This window comes from Leptosomus discolor, chromosome 19 (assembly GCF_034619465.1).
Source record: "Leptosomus discolor isolate bLepDis1 chromosome 19, bLepDis1.hap2, whole genome shotgun sequence".
NCBI lineage: Eukaryota > Metazoa > Chordata > Aves > Leptosomiformes > Leptosomidae > Leptosomus > Leptosomus discolor.
The window spans coordinates 4,773,146-4,788,210 of record NC_141409.1 but is presented as its reverse complement, the minus strand read 5'-3'; positions in this window follow the sequence as shown (position 1 = coordinate 4,788,210).

Here is a 15,065-nt window from a genome sequence, read left to right as displayed (position 1 = left end):
GGCTCTTTGTGGGATGGGGCAGACGGATGCACAGCTCTGATCCTCCCATGGGGACAGGCAGGGAGTCCTGCCTGCTGCCTGTGCCACTTCCTCCCAGAAACCCGCAGCAACACCTTTCCCTTTCACCATCCTCGTGTTTAATACCCTTTACCCCGTCATCCCCTCCTGAAGCAGATACATAAAATAAGCCAGAGAAACCCCTTCTGAAAAGTGTCTGTTTCTCCCTCTTAACTACAAAGTAAGGAGCACAAGAGGCAGATAAGTCACAGAATCACAGACTGCTTTGGGTTGGAAAGGACCTTAAAGACCATTTAGTTCCAACCCCCTGCCCTGGGCAGGGACACCTCCCACCAGACCAGGTTGCTCCCAGCCCCATCCAACCTGGCCTTGAGCACTGCCAGGGAGGGGCAGCCACAGCTTCTTGGGCAACCTGTGCCAGGGTCTCACAGGGAAGAACTTCTTCCCAATATCTAATCTAAGTCTACCCTGTTTTAGTTTCAAGCCATTAACTCTCATCCTATCACAACCCCCCACCCCAGTAAAGACTCCCTCCCCACCTTTCCTGCAGCCCCCTTTAAGCTCTTGAAGGCCGCTCTAAGGTCTCCCCAGAGCCTTCTCTTCTCCAGGCTGAACACCCCCAACTCTCCCAGCCTGTCCTCACAGGGGAGGTGCTCCAGCCCCCTGAGCATCTTCGTGGCCTCCTCTGGACGCACTCAACTGCTGTGTCCAGCTGTGGGGCCCCCAGCCCTGCAGTTGGGGTCTGACCAGAGCAGAGCAGAGGGGCAGAATCCCTTCCCTCGCCCTGCTGGCCACGCTGCTCGTGATGCAGCCCAGGATGCAGTTGGCGTTCTGGGCTGTGAGCGCATGTTGCTGGATCACATTCACTTTTTCATCTACCAGCACTCTGAAGTCCTCCCCAGGACTCGTCTCGATCCACTCATCATCGCCCCCCCTGTACCTGTGCTTGGGATTGCCCTGACCCGGGTGCAGGACCTTGCACTTGGCCTTGTTGAACTTCATGAGGTTTGCACGGGCCCACCTCTCCAGCCTGTCCGGGTCCCTCTGGATGGCATCCTGTCCCTCAGGCGTGTCAACTGCACCACCCAGCTTGGTGTCGTCAGCAGGCTTGCTGAGGGTGCACTCAAGTCCCATTGCAGATGTCTAAAGCTGGGTGACAGTAACTCTTGTATACTCCAAAGTCAGCAGCCACCAAATAAAAAGGCTCTCACTGCTCTTCCAGCTCAGTCTGCATGCCATAAACACTGGAGCACAGATCTAGGGGTCCTTTTAACGGTTAAAGAAAAGCTCCATCTCCTGCACCCGGAGGGCTGCAGCTCTGATTTGCGTGGGAAACTCTCGTGTAGCAAGGTCTGATCGCAAGGAAAGCCTTGCACAATGGGGCTGATGCTGTCAGCTATTTTTTTGCCAACAAGTGTTTGGGCAACATTATCATGTACTGAAAAAAGCACATTTTGGTGCTGTAGCTGCTGTCTCACCCTGTGGGGAGCTGGAAGGCGTGGAAGGGGACCAGACAGAGGGGACAGTACAGGGAGTGTTAGAGGATACAACAGATGCTGGGTTTCACCACCGTCCCTAGGAGAGGGAGTATGAAATAGCGCTATGAAATACTGAATGCATGGAGGCAACAAGCCAGAGATTAATCCAGTTCTTTATTTAACAAGCCTAAGGGGCACCCCAGGAAAACGCACCCTTCAAAACATTTAAAATAAATGAAAAGAACATTTGCTTTATACATTGCATGGTTAAATTATGGATCTCGTTGGCCCAGTGTGTAACTGGACTCAAACAGAAACTAGACAACTCAGATGAATGCCCGATATATTTTGCCCGTTGTTTACACTCGCTCCCAATGTACCTTGTACTTAATTACTGTGCTTGCAGGTGGTGTATTGGGCTGGACAGGTATTTGGCCTGGCTCAGTACAGTGCTCTGATTCATTGCAGTGACCAAAGGCAGCAGCTGGTGACCTGCCTGACATTTTGTTAAGTGGCTCTTGGCTATCTGCATCTGCTGGCTCCAGAATGGTTTTGTTGTATGTGTGGAGCTCACCTTTCTAGTGCCTGTTGCTGCTGCTCTTCCTGGCATAAAAATAAAATAACAGCTCTCTTCTTACCCAACTGATATTGAAAGGGTTGTTGATCTCCTGCAGAGTCCAGGTCGTAAGTGGTTGCATTCACCAACTTGTCTAATAGGTACTCATCCTGTAAAAATGAGTCCCATAGAGGGAATTTTAAATTGCAGTTTTCAGGAAACTACTATCAGGTATTTTCCTACCCTTTCATTCAGCTTATGGTATTCTGTTTTGTGCATGCTGTTTAATAATAGTGATTTACACTCGCTCCTAAATCACTAAAAATAGTGATTTACTGAGGATGGGAGAATGTTAATCAAATCTGTGGTCTGAATTACTCAAAGAGGGAGATCATATCTACAGTTATTATGGTGTGCATTGGTACGTTAATCAGGCCAGTTAATGGATGAGGAACAATGTCTCCATCACCCAGCTCAGGTTTTGGCAAAAACCAAACCCATCAGTAGAGTAAAAACAATTAATCTTGGAACTGTCTAAACCAATATTTAATCTTGTCTAATTCCAGTGTTTCAGCACTTCCAAAAGTTTTTAGCACTTGTGGTTTCACCTCAACCATTCAGCAAAATTCAACTCAAATTCATGAACTGGCTTAGCCAACCTGAAAGTGCCTTTTCCAATGAACTGATGATTCATTGAACCATTTTCTCCCAGCTTTAGAGCTACAGCATTTCATGTAAGCCAGTTCTTTAATGAGAGAGATGGCTATCACAACAGATTCCACTGTAGGAGTGTTGAAAGCACAGGCTGTGGGCTGTGCAACCGTCTAGGACTGTCTTCTGTGGTAACTTGAACATTTGTGGTACCTCCTCCTCTACCTTCTTTCAATTAATCTGACAGATTTATTGCCATTCAACTACTACATTCAGCGAACTATTTACCAGGTTTACTTATCAGACTTTGCAGTCTCCTTATGATTGGGATGTGCTTTGATTTGTGGGTCCATTATGTCCTCTGTCATTTTGCTTTCCACCTGGCTGGTTTCCCTTCCTTTGTGCTGCACAGTCAGCTGTAGGTTAGGCTAAATATTTAGATTTTTAATGTTATGAAAAAAGAGGGGTAAAATGTCTCAAAGATGGCTTATAGAAAATTTCCTTTTGTGTGGAGAACTGCTGTCCCAACCACCGGTTTTAATCAGGAAAATGGTCCCCAAATCAACAATTTCCCAATGAAATAAAGCGCAGTCACCAGTGTCTGTCTGCTGCTCTGCTGGAGTACTCACTGGAGGAGCTGCCTGACCCCTGCCTGTCTCCATCCCCAGTGGCAGCTGCCTGGTGCCCCCTGCTCTGCATGCCCAGGTCCCATGAAGCCTGGCCAAGCTGTGCCCTTGGCTGTCTCCCCCCGCTGCTGCTCACTCTGCTCCAAAGCGGAGGGGTGAGCAGCAGCAGTGGGGCTGGGTTGTCCCCGCTCCTCCAAGCTGTGCACCACATCCTCTGCCTACATAGTGACCACCGGTTGTACCGTCCACCGTTGTGCGTCAATCTACATCACCTCAGGGCACACAGCCTCTGCTGTCCCCAGTGTGCTGTTCCTATTCTCGATCACCTCCTATTGTCTGTTCCTCTTCAGTCTCCCAATCATATGGGGCAATGTCCTGTCCAGTTCTGGACCGTATCCATACAGTCTCTTCATCCTGGGTTTGCCCTCACATCCCTACCTTGATGCTCCTCCTGGACACCCCATGGCTATTCCACCACCCTAGCTCCCTCCTCCAGCCCTCTGCCACTCTCAAGTGCTGCATCAAGAAGGGCAGAAGATGCCCGCTTGCTGGCAAGGCAGCCCGGTCTCTTGTTGCTTTCCTAGTCACTGATAGTACAACAGCTCATCTGTGACCTGTGGCTGCATTGTGAATAGTCATGACTCTTTGACGGCCCTACACTCCTTTTCCAGTGCATTTGACAATGTTCCGAAGGAGATGTAGTGGTGGCAGAAGTAGGGAGCCCTGGCTGTAAGTCACATCATGGCTTGTCTTCATGAAGAACATCCTTTCCATTCCCGTGGACCCACAAACTTAATCTTTCAGACATCTAGTCCCTCATCTACTGCTACAGCTCCTTACTTCTCCAGCTCTTCCTATATTCCACCTACCTTGCCTGTCTGCCAGTCCCTCACCCCTCTCCCCATGTCTTTGTGCACCATCATCCAATCCTTCCTGCACAGAGGAGTCTCTTCAGGAAGCAAATCCAAAGTTTTATGAAATTCATTAGATATTGGCTGTAATGGAAGTCCTCCTGAATTGCCAAATAAAAGTGCTGACAGAGTTTGCTATCACTGGAGAACCACTGGTCATGCAAATATTTCATCAGGAACTATCTTTTGTGTTTGGGGTGTAATGCTGCAATTTAAGAATAAATTCTATTCAGAAAAAAAAATCCTAGAAATGTACCACAAAGAAAAAATCCCTTTCTCCAGCACCAAAGTGTAGCAAACGGAGATCAAAGGGCTTATTTTTTCCTGTAGTTTCAAGCTGAATAAATACATTGCATAAATAAAGTAGTATCAAGCGAAATGTTCCAAAACAAAACGTCATTTTTATAGCAAAATAGAGTAATTCTGTTCACAAAATGCTGAACTTGTGTCTTTTGAGCTTATTAAATGGAAGGGGTTTTTTTAATTTTCTGAAAAGTTTTATCAGAATGGCCATCTTTCTGAAAAAGGGGTTTGCTTTTAATGAAACAACACTTTTGAGCGAAGGGGAATCCACTGCGTATATTTCCAATTGTTTGCGTGCCATTTTGCACTCAGACTCAGAAGACCAGAGCCCCGGCATGGGATCTGACACAGACCTGCAGTTTGGCTGTCACAGGTCTCTTCCTTCAGGCTAGTACTGCCCTGCTAGTAAAGGTTGCCCTGAAGGTCACTCTAAAGCCTGCACTGACCAAATATATCCACAGTAAACCCAAAATATGCCAGGGCACCCACAGGATTAAGGTTATCTTGATTTTGCTGAAACTACTGGCCCATATCTATCAGCTATCACTTGCTGAGACTCTCCTCCATGCCTGGAGCCCACTTGGGCATGCAGAAATGCCTGTGGGTGCCCCAGGAGTCCCATCTCCAGAGTCCCTGCTCCTGCTGGTTCCCCCTTTCCCTCACCCCAAAGCCAGACATGCTCCCTGCAGGACCATCCTTCATGGACCAGCCCTGAAGGGCTTTGCTGCCCACCCCTGCGGATGCTCCAGGCCAGCAAGGGCAGTTCCTGCACTTCAGGCTGAGAGACGGAGCCTTAAAGACCAGATAATCATCGCTCTCTGCTTTTGCTTCCTATCAGACTTTACATCGCCTGTTCAGACTGCAAATTCACCAGACTGCCTTGTAATACGTTTCTGCAGCAGCTCGTACCGCATGTTCCCGCTGCTGTCTGTTACCGCGACACAAGCAAGGCTTTGTCAAGGCTAAAAAGCTTTCTTAAACAAGTGGACTGATAACCCTGTCTAGCCGCTTATTGATGCTTTTATGTCTCATTGCTAGCTGCTAGGCTGTAAGGTCTTTGTGTCTCTGCCTAGGTTGTCTTTCGGCAAGAAAAATGCTTATAGGAGTATAGATAGTATCACAAAGCAACAATAATCACAGTCTCAGATTAGCGGTTTGGCTGTGTTGTCCCTCCTTCACCGTAGATGAGTGAATGACCTATATTTGGCTTGTGGCTAGCCCCTACCTCGTACATCACAGCCTCAGCCCCTGCCCTCCTGTTCTTCTATTGACTAATAATAATAACAACTTCTTTGCGAGCTGTTTACCACCTACATATGTCTGCCCCCAAAAAACCCCAGAGGAAATAACATGAGGTAACATGCTTTTTCTATTTATAAACAGAAAAAAGATGATTCCCAGTCATAAAACAGATAGATGTTTATCTGCTACAGCAGAAATGTTGAGTTGATTTTTTGAAATTCCAAACATAAAGTTTCCTTTGCTTGTGACAAAGCTGTTTCATCTTCTCTCACAACCTACACCACCACCTCCTCTTTCTCATTATGTTCACCAAACTCCTTCCCTCATTCCTTGCCTTGCCCGGCTGCATGTGAAGAGACTGCTTGGGCTAGCTGGGACCACCCGCTGTCACAAGTGCTCATGGAGCTTTTCTTTGGCCAATGGTCCTGTTTCAGCAAACAGAGTTCAGGGCAGAAACCCGCTGCAGCTCCTTCGATCTCACTTGTCCAATGCATCTGGCAAAGGCTTTGGAAAGACAAAGGGTGTCTCTGCTCCATTGGTGGCTTCTCCATGCTGTGCCTCAATTTTTCTCTCTGTAAAATGGTAGAAATGAGGTAAATATTTCTTGTGAAAGGATTTGAGCTCCAGGGTGGTATATTGCAATAGATCCGAAGGTGTTAGCAGGCCTTTCTTCTCAGCTCTGGGTTCAAACGTGTCTCTTCCCAAAGCGTTCACAGAAGCAGCAAACAGATGCAGAGCATGCATTGGTGGCTTTTCTTGCAGAGCAGTCATTTGTACCCTCCTGCCCTCTTCCCTTGGGCTTTTGGCCTAAGACATCCTAGGCAAAGGCATTACCACCTTGTCTAAAATTATCCTCCACTTTCAAGGAATGCTGACAGATGGCGAGGCCGTAAGTTTGCACAGCTCCCTCCGGGAGCCACTGCGGAAAGTGGGACAAAGCGGGTGACACGGCACTGGTCAGGCGGGACGGCTGTGGCAGAGCCCAGATGTGAAAACCAGATTTTCTTTCAGTCTAAGTTTCACCCACGGGCCAACCTCCTCTAGAAAACAGCCAAAACAAAACAAACCAAAATAAAGCAAACCAAACCAGCTTGTCCAGACACAGCCTGAAACTGCCTCATTACATTACAATGGCCACAGAGAAATGGGATATTTTTGCATTTGAGTGGGTGCCTGTAACTTTTTTTTGCTGGTGGCTTTTTTTTTTATTATTATTTAATTTGAAACACTGTTTGAAACTGCAGTTTGCAGTTTCCCATCCTGCATGTTCTGGCAAACATACTCTGTTACAAATTTTCCCTGCTAAAAAGTTGCAGTGGCAGGAGTGAGCAAATAATTTTGTCTCTAGAAAATGCCTTTAACTGAGAGAAATTTGAGCAATTTGGTTTATTTGTTCTAACTGATGAAAGAAGGAAATTTGAACCTGGGTCCACGTGAATTTAAGTTAAGAAAAGGAACGTTTTGACCAGTGGAAATGAGAGTTGATGACAGATGAGGTTAAAAAAAAAAAACGAACCACACGGCTTTCTTCTTTTCTATCTCTTTCTGACACTGTCAATCCAATAGAAAAGAGAAGCAAATCCAGGAGACTGAAGTTAGTTAAATATCGGCAGATCCATCATGACTTGAAGTCTTTGAAATGAAAGCTGGTTGTCTTTTACAATGAAATCTTCCAGTCTAGTTGAGCTTCCTGGTTCAGTTGTGCTCAATAAGGTAAATTCTAAGGAACTCAGCAAAAGAATTAGTGCTGATGTATCCTGGATGACAGAATTGGCTCAGTAGGTGAGACACAGCCTTCGGAAATGTATCCAGCAAAAATTGCTTATATATCACTAAAAATGCGCTATATTTCAAGACAAATTTTCTACAGCATAATATATCTCTATGTGCCCATCCTGCATCTCACTCCTGTTCTCATTTGTATACTATTCACTGTCATGATTTCAAGGCTGAAGCTATCTTTATGTGCACAGCCCTTGCTGCACCACACTTACTTGTTAGTAGCCTGAGCTACCAAGTACTTGATGAGTTCCCCAACCTGACTTAGAAATTATCCCAAGTTTTATTCTCCACTGGAAGAAGCAGCTGTTAATCAGTAAGAGAGAACCACACTGAAGTCATAGTATTTTCCCAGTCTCTTTAAACCTGAGATATAAAAGATGCAGACTTCTCTATGCCATGCCTGCACCATCCATAGATTTCGCACCACGACAAAGAGAATCCTTGATTTTTGTCTTCCAGGTGTATATTCAAGGCTGAAACTATGCTAACAAGACCAATACAAGGGCCAAAACCAAGTTCAAAGCTCAGGAGTCAAGGAGGGCCAATAAATGAACCTATTTTCACTTAAAACAAACTGGGGGTTCACACAGTGCAGAGAACTGTCTCTTTGCAACAGGCTTCTGAGAGCAAAGACTTGCATTGTCAACCATTATATTCCCAGTAGACAAAAGTATAGAGGTAGCAATTCAAAGTGTTTAAACTTCGTGCTGATTTTTTTCAGACTCCATGAAACTTTCATAATGAAACCCCAAAACTAGGTGAAATGTATGGTTGGTCTGGAAACCATCAGCAATTCTGTGGTTTTTCTTGGGTTTGTACTGAAACTAGTCCAAACTAGGTAGTTTCTTCTAGCTGAATTTTACCTAAAGATTTTGAATACCTGAAACTGAGAGCGAAATTTAGGGGGCATGAACCTACATAGTCTAAAAGAAGGAAAAAGGGTTTGCATGAAACCGCAGGCCAGGTTTGCTAACTGAGCTTAGCACCACTGGTGCTGGTGTTTGCTGCTGACTCGCTGAACCATGGCTGTTGGCTGGTGGACCCCATGACTCTGGCTACTTGTGAATTGTCAAGTTGCTGTGGGAGCACACAGGTACCCCAGTGCTGCTGTTTTCAAGGTAGCACCTTTGAATGCATGGCTGAGCCTCACCTTATGTCATTCCTTCTGCTCTAATCATCTAGAAATCCACATGTAGGCTGGCAGGCCTCCAGTGTGGAAAAGTCTGGGGAAAACTATGGGGAAGTATTACCAGAAAAACACTTGCTGTTTGGTACAGTGGTTCTTGTTGATGGGTTCTTTTGATTGTCCTTTGGGCGTCTCAGTGTCAAAATGTTCTGGGCAGGGTGAAAAACCTGCTTTTCCATCAGCAAAACCTGCTGTGCGTTGTATACCCAAGGAAGTACCAAGACATTCACATAAAGGCATCAAAGAAAGAAATAAAGAAAATCGAGGTGGGGGGTGGGCAGTGTGGAGAAATTCAAGAACGGACGAGATGAAATTTTTCAGCATAAGCCTGCATAAATTGAGACTGACATTGCTAAGGTTCCTGGGTTACATTAATTCAAGAGAAGCTGTGGTGGATATGATATGAATATCAATGGGAATGCACACAGCTTTTGTACATTGTGATTGGAATCAAAGACAGAAACACCAAATTTAGTTCCACAGAGGGCAAACAAAACAGGATCCATGGTGGATGTGTACTTCTTGCAGCTCAGAAACACAGCTTTGATAAAAGCTTTGGGTATTTTTAGGGCAACTGTTCTAGTGACAATACTGGCAGATGCAGTATTTTGGCTGACATTTACCTCTATTGGGACAAAGAAGCACTGTCACTCAAGGTTGATTATTTTGATTTTGCCTTTTCATTCTCCTCTGACTTACACATTTTCTCTGGCTTAGGTAAATGAACAGCCTGTTTTTCCAGAGGTGATCATGCCGTGGCAGGAATGGCTGTTGTGTGATGCATTGATGCCTCGATTTCCTTACCCTGCTGTTACCACTCCTCCCTGGATGCACCCGACTGTGATCACTCTCAATCCCTGGGTCATCCCTGCTTGATGATGGCCTTTTATCATTTCATTCCCAAACATGGTGCATTATGCTTATTTGGTGGCTGCCACCCTCAGAAGGGTGATGTCAAAAGGCGAGTGTGATTTTTCACAGGAACTGCAGTGATTAACCTCCCAGCCCTCCACCTCCTAATGAGGCTTATGCTCCTAAATCACAAGTATGCCTTTAGCTATCTGAAAGATGTCTAGACCAAACAACTCGTCTAGGCTGTTTCCATAACCCCTCTGTGATATGGTTTGGGGACACAAACTTTACCAAACTGATTCACCCCAACTAACTCAACTTTTAAGCCAGGATGAATCACTTACCGAGAAAGCACGGTCTAGCTTACACCGATGGCTGCCTTCAGAATTGGCCTGGGGAGCCAAGAAGCATTTCATCCAACACACTTCATGAAAATCTTGCCCTGCCTTGATGAGTAGAGCTTCTGAGAAGTCAAGCAACTCTGAAAATTCACTGTGGTTGTAAATTAGCACAACTGTAATCAGTATAATTGTAAATTGCATGGGGCTGGGATCTGAACAGGTCTCCTTAGAGAGGCTGATTGCAGCCAAGTGCTACACCGCTCCATGGAGGGAACTTACAGATTTTCTTATGGTGATTTTTGTCTTTAGCTATAGTTACAGGAGACTAGAAAGCTGCTACTGCCCCAGGCTCAAGTAACCAAAAGCTACCAGTAGCTTCAAGCTGACCTTGTGCTAATTACCATGAATAAAATGCTCTAGATGACATTAATCATTTAAAGTTTTTTGAAACATCGTTCTTGCCTCATTCTTAGAATTTCTACCAATTCCACATCTGGAGAGAAATCTCCTGTCTCCCTGAGGAGATAGGGTTTATTTCCTTCTTTTGCCACCAATTTTTTTTGTGGATTTTGACAGATCACTTAAGCTAAGATGCTCTTGGCTTTGGCTTTTCTTGTGTGCTCAGGCTCCTGACTTATGTCATATCAACTCTGTAGAGGCCTGGGGACCTCTTCAGGGAGACATTGTAGGCACCAATACGTGAAGAGGGTCCCCAGATTTGAGTGCACAGCTGTATTTAACCACTGAGCTCATATAGAGGCACTTTGAGCTTCTCATGATTCATTGCTTGTCTTTAAGAGGGAGACAGAAGAGAAACACCAACATTGACCCACCTTAAATAGATGCTGTGGGATAAACCCGTCTCGGACTGTGAGGTGACCTAAGGTAGCTCTGGTACACATACACTACAGTGGAAATTTTGCAAGTTCTTTCCTTCCTTGCACTATAGGGATGGAAAAAATAAACAACCGCACAGTTTCTTCCCTGAGAACAAGAGTGATGGAGTTTTATTATTCTGAGGAAGGTGAACTACTGAAGCCTTTCAACTTGCCAGAATTATAAATATACTTTCACCCTACATGCCTGCTCTTCTCGTGATGTATAGACTGCATTTCAAGCTAGTTGTGACTCCGGCTTTTCACCGGTTCTCATATTATTTCCCCTTAGGGTTTAGTGTATGAATGCCATGCTGAGCAGACTGTGTGTTTCCCTCTTTATAAGACACAGGGAGATCAATAGCTGTCGAATGTAGAAAGCCATCCTTTTGTGGGGTCTTTATTTCTAATCTGGATACATTATAGTACCAGCTAAATTCAGTTGTGAAGTAATTCTGTTCTTCCAGTGCAGTTTAACCAGAGATGATATGGTCCCTATGAAGGTGTCATTATTTTCCATCTGACCTCCAGATCAGTCATCTCTCTTCAATCAAAAGCTTTCAACAAACTTCTTATACACAGGAAACACAAATAGTAGCTTTTGACATAAATCAGACCAACTAGTCTTTAGTTCAGGATTCCACTTATTACCATGGCAAATTACTAAAAGTTTCATAATTACACACAGGAAAATTCTCATTATTACAGCCTAACATTTCCAGAGCAATGCCTTTCCTAACCTAGACGTTTATATCTCTGTCTCCAAAGACACCTGAGTTCCCCTTTCCATCTAAGAGGCACTGTCACCATTTCTGAAACCATTGCTCATCTGCATCCCCAGGTGTCTACATGCCCCACACACTTCCTTAGGTGCGGTGGGAGAGCCACATGCAGATGCAAAACGTTGCTCAATCTGATCCTGTCCCACAACTCAGACCCTACCTGATGGTTTCTTGCCTCGCCCATCAACATTATTATTTTCCGGGTTTTCCAGGTAAAACCATATGCCCTTTTCCTGAATAACATGTCAGATGATATGATCTAAAGGCCCCCTTCTGACTTAAAAATCTATGAGTCTCTTACACACAGTTGGTGTAAGATCCTTTTCTACGATGGCTTGATCACAGTGCTGCATTTCTCTGCCAGCCTTGGTATATCTGGAAACAGCTGGTTTCAGTGCTACTTCCCTTCATACAACACATGGTTACCGTGTGTTCTCTGCAGACCTCAGCCAACGTCCAGCACAATGAGATGGAGCCGTTCCCTTCATTTGGTGAGTTTCAGTGCTCATGGTTGTTCCTTCCTGCCACCCAAATCCATTTACTAGAACTTGCTCCCGCTGACCTGAAACCACCTCATGGATTTGCTCAGGCTAAGATCTTCAGGTGGGTCCAGAGACTTTAAGAACCATAGTCAGACCAGCAAGTGTTAATGTCCTTTTTCTGTCTCTTAATGAATTGGAAATGATACAATCCTTTTTCTTTTGAATGTAGACCCCACAGTAGGCACAGAGTCTGAATATACTTCTGGGTGGCTCAATTATTTTATTATGCTGCTTGAATCACACAGAAATACCCTGGTTTTCAGGAAATGATGAGAACCTTGCTGGAAATGAAGATCCTTCTGGTGTTTCATAACAGAATAACTGGAATTTCGGGTATCTGAAATCTCTAGATGTGCCTGAAAATCACATTTTAAATAACTACATTTTTTTAATTTAAGCTATGTTGTTCATTATCCCATTTCTTCCAGTTTTGCAATTCATGCATGATCTTCTTCATCTTACTCCCAAGTCATTGATCAGAATACAGAGGTGTTTAGCACCCAGAAAAGAGCTTTTCCACTTGGATTGACTCTTACCAGCAAATGCTGGAGAAAGGTACCCAAGGTTTTCCAGCAAAGCAGGCAGCTCCCTTCTTTGAGGAGGACACTACATGGGAAGAACTGTTGCTGTTTGGGCAGACAATAACTCCTACTGAGCAAACTCACTCTCTGACAACTCTGTGGAAGTTATTGAAATTTTATAACTGTTCCATTTTTACTGTTTTATTACTGTATTTTATTATCTATCCTAATGCCTCTGGTTTCTACCTGCACTTCAAAAGAGATGGATATCACCTACATTATAAAAAGGTGGGTTTCCCCCTATAGACAATTTTCAGCTAATTTAATATACCTTTTTTTCTATTGCCTTACAAGACTGAGTGATATAATTCTTTTGAACAAGGAAGACAGTTGCACAGTACGAGTAAACGCTGTATAGCTTCCCAAGGAGATAATACTGCGCAACGGCAACTTTAACCTTTCTTTTTTTCTTTTATTTTCCTCCCGTCTGATGTCTATTTTTATTCAGTAATTTTATTTGAGAAACAAAATGAGAAAAGAACATTGCTGTTCTTGGAAACCTTCCAACATGTTGCAGGAGCAGAAGGCTTGGATGAAAGATACGCAGCGTCTCCCTCAAAAGACCGTTTTATAGTGACAGCCAAAAATATCATCGCAACAGTGCTGGAGCGTGATATTGGAGTGTCATTTACTCCATGCTGTGACCAGCCTTGGATTACCAAGGACAACCATCAATGGACATAGATTCTAATAAATATAATTAAAAAAAAAACCAACAACCCAAAACCCCCAACTTTGTCAGGCCCAGGCATCCATCTCCCTGGGCTCAGGCTGAGACGCGGAGTACAAACCTAACGCCGAAGTGCGATACAAGAGAGTGATTCATCGGGGGAAACTTAAAAACCTCCGTCAACAAGGTGATTCATACCTTGAGTGCTAATGGTGTTTTGCAGTAACCTCAATTTACTGATTTTGCATTTCCATATCAAATGATTTACAAGCGCCCACATGTGCTCACATGTTTATATGTGTGCGCGCAGGTGCAACTCAGCTGAAGTTAAATATTCCTATATTTAGTGGGGTCTGTTTTGAAGATAAGAAGCCAAATAGCATCTTTGCTATCTAAGACCCTTAATTAGGATGGTACTAGGAATCAATCAGGGTAATAAAATATACATTATGGTGCATCTTCTCTGAGCTCTCTTAGGTCTTGAGAAGCTAAGGATGAGGTTCTGGTAACGAACTGCATGGATGTAAACACGAACGGTGGTTTTGATGAGAAATGGACCCAGTTCCCATTGAGGATGAAAGCACAAACTTGTAAAGGCACCTACACACCTCACACTCCTGGATTTGAGTGGCAGCTGGGTACCTACACATCTTTGAAGAAATGGCCATTAATGTCTTTCAGAAAGGTTTTCGGTTCTCGCAGACTTCAGACAAGGGTGAATTTCCATTGACCATGTGGGTAGGTTTTCAGTTCTCAGCAAGTTCATTTCCTTTCAGCAGAGGAGTAGATAAATAAATATTAATAAGCGTCTGGGATATTTTGTATTTTTCTGCTAGAGAGAGTCACTTGCAATATCTACCAAGAAATAATTAGACCTGCTGGTTTTGTGGTTCACTTGTTTTCTCCCTCTTTGTCCTTATATGCAAAGCTCTGCTGCAGAGGATGCAGCACATGCCAATGCAAATACAGGGCAAGCACCTGATATTTAGCCTCTTGAACTGGAGCTTGTGAGAATTGATGGGACACTGGTCAGAAGGCATGAAAGCAGTGAACTGTGCTCTGAAAATCAGGTGTAATGAGGCAGATGATGGTGTGATAGGGTTTGCAGAGTCACATTCTTAGGAACTAGAGAGTAACAGAGCATTGCACTGAAATTATGTTTGAAAATACATCACTGCCTGCAAGCCAGGATGTACAGCCACAGAACCCCAAGAACACGTATTTAATGGGAAGGCGCAGTGCTTTATTTACTGCCTAAGGCAAACTTACAGAAGTATCCACTGATCCTGCAGTGTCACCCTGTTTAAAACTTCCTGGATGCCTAAACAGTATAGTTGTCTTAGATGAGCAGTATTTCACTTCTACATTTCAAGATATTTCACCTGTCACAAAAGGGGAATCACTCACAGATCCTGCTGTTACCTGGGGCAATTGTAGGTGTTTGCCTTTGCTGTCTTGGAACACTGTATAGCATGATACCACTGCATGAGTGGATGCTCTGTGCTCCTATATATTATTATGTGACCTTCCCAGCACATTTCAGCATTTCCACCTCACTAAACTGTGTGGATTTCCAATGCTGTACACACCAAATTTAGCTTAGAAAGTAAAAGGCCAAATTTGATCTGGATTGCACTTGTTTACAGAAGGGATTAATTTGCCCTGCTTT